The sequence below is a fragment of the Hibiscus syriacus genome, unplaced genomic scaffold (genome assembly GCF_006381635.1).
Source record: "Hibiscus syriacus cultivar Baekdansim isolate YM2019G1 unplaced genomic scaffold, ASM638163v2 tig00001825_pilon, whole genome shotgun sequence".
In the NCBI taxonomy this organism is placed as follows: Eukaryota; Viridiplantae; Streptophyta; class Magnoliopsida; order Malvales; family Malvaceae; genus Hibiscus; species Hibiscus syriacus.
Genome location: NW_024061893.1, coordinates 730,460 through 736,098, shown reverse-complemented (window position 1 = coordinate 736,098; position 5,639 = coordinate 730,460).

Sequence of the window (5,639 nt, the reverse complement as noted above, 5' to 3'; positions counted from 1 at the left end):
ATTGAAATATTTTCTTTTAACAATTTCTATTTTGAGAGAGGGAAAAGGAAAATTTTACCAAATTGATATGATTTGATTTTACACATGAAGATATAAAATGGTCATTTATTTTATAACATTTTCTTTTCTAATTTATCTTAATACAAGGAAAAGGTTAAAAAAATTAACCAGATAAATTCGAACAAAGGTAGATACGAACATATCTAACTGTATGAACAACAAACCACAAAAGGGAATCAAGTTATTGAAAGCTACCGACAAACTATAAATCATAGTCGACGTGAAAAAATATCTGCAAATGCAAGTAGTATATCCAAATCCAATCTGAGGCCCAAAACAGGAACGATCAATATGATAATAAATAAGCACTATATTAATCAGTCGTGGTGATGTCAAATCCAACCCTAAGAAAAATTATAAGCAAAAACAATGGTCAATCAACTAAAAACATACCATAAAGAAAAAAAAATCATAAAGGTAGAGTTATTGAAAATTAAAAAACAAGAAAAAGATAATGAACAATGAATATCATTGGTTGACGATCAGTATCAAGACTAATATTGTAGTCAATCACGAAATTAAAGAAGAAGAAAATCTAATAATTACAAAAGAAAGGGAGAGAAAACTGGAAAAATCACTTAATTCAATTTTCTTCTTCTTAACTTTAATTTCGAGAAGTTATAAGGACAAACATTTTTGTTTTTGGTTCTAAATTTAAAGAACCATTAAGTTCAGCATCAGCAGGAGAGAGATTTCATTTTGCTTTTTATTGGCACGAGTAAGCCCAATTTTGTTTACCAAAAAACAAAAGGAGTAAGCCAAGTTAAGTGAAATTTTATGATCCGAGCTTAATCCGAAAATCTAAGAAAAATAGCAGTATGGATACCCGACTACAAATTCAGGTATTTAATTATAAATAGCTGACAATTTTTATTCGGGTCAAAGGGTAAGATAATTCTTGTCGGATATTTTTTAACATCCATACTTTGTACTGGGAAATAATAATGTTGGGCTGTGCCCATTATCAAATATAAAGCCCAATTTAGCCTGCAATTGGATTTTGGGCAATGGCTTTACCTCTTGAATTTCCAATTATTGGTTTTCAAAATAACTAAATTGGGCTGTGGCATCTCGGTCCACCAACTATGAATGGGGCCCAAAGAAGAGAGTTCAGTTCAGTAGATGATTTTTTTTTACAAGGGACAAGGGTAGGAGTCTCATATCGAAAATCGAATTCAAGATTATACGTTCATCCATCTTTAATTTTTATCTTAATACCATAGACTCGATTGACCAATCATGTAATTTCTTAATTCTGTTTAAAAAAAGGTACTTAGAATCCACATTTTTAATAAAATGAAAACAGCAGTTGTAGTGGATATCCAGGCAATCTTTTTCAAAAATTATTAAATAAATAAAAAGCCCACAATCAGTTCTCTCAAAGCACGCCCTATGATATAAGTATTAAATAAGCATAATAGTAAATTTAGTCTATAATATTTAAATTTTTGTCTATTTTTTTAAATAATTATCAAACCATTGAATTTAACTATTAATTTTTAATTTTTAATTCACATGTAATTCATTATTTGTATGACGCTAGTTTATTAATATAATAATATACTTCGCCTTACACTATTTTATAATAAATTAACTTAAAAAATATACGTGTGGCGGATTAAAAGTGAAGTTCAAATAAATAATGTACGTGTGGCGGATTAAAAGTGAAGTTAGAAAAAGAATGATATAGGATATTCTTCAAAATTAAATCATTTATAAATTTGATAAAACATGATTTGAATAATAAATGGATAAACTGGCATCCCCATATGTCAGATAAGCATAAGCTGTAAAGTGGAGTTTGAAGATTTGGTCGAGGTTCGGTATTTTAATCTTCAACGGAAAAATCTCATCAAATTTGGAAGTGGAAAGTACGACGTCCATACATAATTTAACTTTCTAGATCACATTATATTTGTGGGTCCAAACTATATTATTTATTTTCCTTTATTGGCTGACATGGAAGAGGGATTCGCTACAACGCAAACATTGCCGACACCCAGTTTAAGTCGACACAACAAGAATCACGAAATTGTTAAGTCCACTTGGTTTGCAAACGCAAATTTGTTTTTGAAATATTTTGGTGAAAAAACACATTTTGATTGTTATGTTACACGACTTGCGTGTAAACATGTTTTATATCGATTTTTCACTCAAAAGTATATTATTTTTGAGAAAAAAATAATTTTATAATAACGGATCTCTTCATTTAAAAACACATATCTAATTTTATTAATCTGTATATTAAAATAATTCGAACCATAACTTTTATAAGTTTAATAGTACAGATTCACTCCACTATACATTATACAATTCGTAAACACAAATATATAAATCAAATATAAATAAAGAGGTATGACTTAAGCATTAAAGTTAAGTGATTGAGATTTAGGAATTAAATTTCTAAGGTCATATTCGAATCCTACCACCGTCACTCTTGGTGGACAATATGTAAATTCATATATAAATCTTAATTAAATCTTAAATATGTCCTGACCTTAAACTAGAGAAGCCACCCCGACTTAAACTTTTTGTAAAAAAAAATAATAATCAACAAAGTTCAACAAAATAACAACCATGCATAAAATCATATCAAAAAATTGTTTTACCGTAATATCTTATACATATGTAACACAAAAGTGATATCGCAATCATAATACTCAAACTACTCCTTTGAGAAGTATATTAAATTGACGGATTGCATATGTACTCGAATCATTGGATGTCTGAATAATCATGCGTCATTCATAATATAAAATTAAATTAGAATATCGAGTGCCTAATGTGATTCATCAATCGTTATTTATGATCAATAATAAACCAAATCAAAATTTTGAGTTTTGATGTGACTCATTGATCGTCAGTTATGACTACAAATTAAATCAATACTCGAAATTACCCCCTCTAAGACATTTAGGAGAGAAAAATTAAACGAATGAGATAACATATATATATATATATATATATATATATAAAAGAGATGAAAAAGAGCGATATCACACTTCAATCTTTTATCCTCTTTTCTTTATGTAAAAACAAAACAACATAAATAAGAGACAATATTTTTTTCAAAAATATGATTTAATTACTTTATAAATAGATTTTTATTTGTAATTTAAAAATCTTTTTTGTATATCCAATTGTGTTAAATTCTCACATAGTTAAATTAAGATTTGATCGGATGAATCTAATTACTCAAATAATTTTTTTCATTCATAGTTCATATTAATAATTAAATACTAATTTAAACATTCGTTACAGGGTGAATCATGATATTTCAATTAACATGTCATTAATTGATCACTTGAAGCATTTCGAAAAGTGTTTTTAGTGGACACTTGTACATTTATCCTACAAGTCAGATTTTCCCCCTTTTCCCACATTAGTTCCTGATCTACAGTCATGGCTGGCCCTAACTCAATCCACTTTTGTTAACTCTAAAAGCACAATCGTTGTCATTTATACCAAAATTATGATCCATTTCAACCTACCACCCAATTACCCATGAAATGGCAGTGAAGTATTAACTTTGCTTCTTGGAAAACTAAGCTACATAATGACAATCATCTTGACAATAAGAAGTCTGATCCATTACCGACAACCATACAAAATGACAATAAGAAGAATGCTGTCTTACATTTTGTTAATTGTCTTGCTTAATTTATGTCCATTAGAACTCTGTTGGAAAAACCGTTAATACGAAAACCTGCAACCCACAAAGGTTAACGATTGGTAACAATGGGAAAACTTGTTAGACAAATAAAAGAGAATAAATTTTCGAAAATAAGGATATAAAACAAAGTGACACGTGGTAGTTGAAAGGAGGGGGACCAGAACTCATGCAGATGCAATTGACTCTCTGTTAATGTTTTAGGAAATAAGAAAAGTTAGAACAAAAGATCGCGTATGATCAAAGTTGACGGTGGAGATTGAAGAGAGGAGTTACGTCAGAATATCATGGACGTTGAAAGAGAGGGAGGAGGATGGGGTAGAAAAACATAAAGGTAACATAATTGTTAAAAAAAGGGGAAAATAATCGAAGGGGATATGAGTGAGGATCCATCAAAAACTCGAAAAGTGTTAATGATAATGTTATCATTATCTTCATTACACTCGCGTGCGCATGAACACTGAATCCCGTACGTCCATTTTTATTTTGTGGGGTCCGTCATATAAAACTGCGGCACACACCCGTTCCTCTGTTCGTTTATTTACTATTTTGTTTTATTTTTCAAAAAAAAGTAAATTACACCAAAAGATTATTGAATTATTAATAAAAAATATAATAATATATTTTAATTAGTTAAATGGATTATATTTTAACATATAAATTGCTTGTAAAACTCAAATATAACAAAAAGATGTTCAAAATAGTATGATGACAATTCTTTAGAGTGTGTTAATAGCGTGCATGGGTTGGGAGCCGTGAAAAAAGGCAATTTATATGATGACATCATTCGTATCTACAACCGGGCCCCTTGATATTAAAATAATAATATATGGTCGATTGGGGAAAAGACAAAGCGTCTAGATTTCCAATCTACCTACGTGGCAGTATTCCACTGCGGCTCCATAAACCCCACTACTTTCTAGAGCCCCACATAAAAGCTGTTACGATCCCTCAATTGTTCCACGTGTATGGCTCGTCTCGACTCTTTCACGTTACCCAACTTGCCACGTCATATCACAGTGAGACCTCAGTAAATATTTCAATACTTTTCCAACGTAATTATTTTTATTACATTTTTAACGATTTTAAAAAAAAATACTTGATTCTTTTTATGTAAATAAGTTATTATAATATTTAAAGGTTTGGAGTTCTCAATAAAGAAGAAAGTATTATGTGATTCTTTTTATGTAATTAATTTACTGTTATAATAATAGGTATGAAAATATTTTTATTTTTTAAAATATAAATAAAGGGACCACTAACCTCATGGACAGCTTCCCAAAATCTGAAAAATCTTCCGCTACATGATTCTCTGCCAATCGGTAGCCGTCAATTAGTTTTAATTGACGAGAATGCCCTTACCTGGTTCTTCTCAAAACACTGAGAATGGACGGGGTTTAGAAAAAATAAGAGTTTACAGTTGTATGCTATTTTATGGTATTTCATTGATAAAAACTAAAATGTTCTTTTTACAAGAAAAAATTAAAAGGAAATATTTCACGTCCAAAATTTGTGTTAAAGATATACAGAATGGGATCGTATGTTAGAGATTCTATTTATATATATAGCGTAATAAGCAAACGAAACAATATTATATTAAGTGATTAAAGTATATTTTTATTTGACTTATTCATAAAACAAGTTTTTTATAATCATATTAAAAAATCAAATCAAATTATTATTTAAGTTGTAAATTAAATAAACTTTTATCTGAAAAATATGATTAATAAGTTTTTAAATTTATTTAGAATATTTATTTTAATTTTTTTCAAAAAAAATTGATTTGATCCATTATTCGCTTGCATTTTAAGTATCACTAGATGGATATATTTTAATTTTGAAGGTGTAAATTAGTAGTGATAAAGGATCGATTCAGAAAAATAATTATGACAGATGTTAAAAATATATG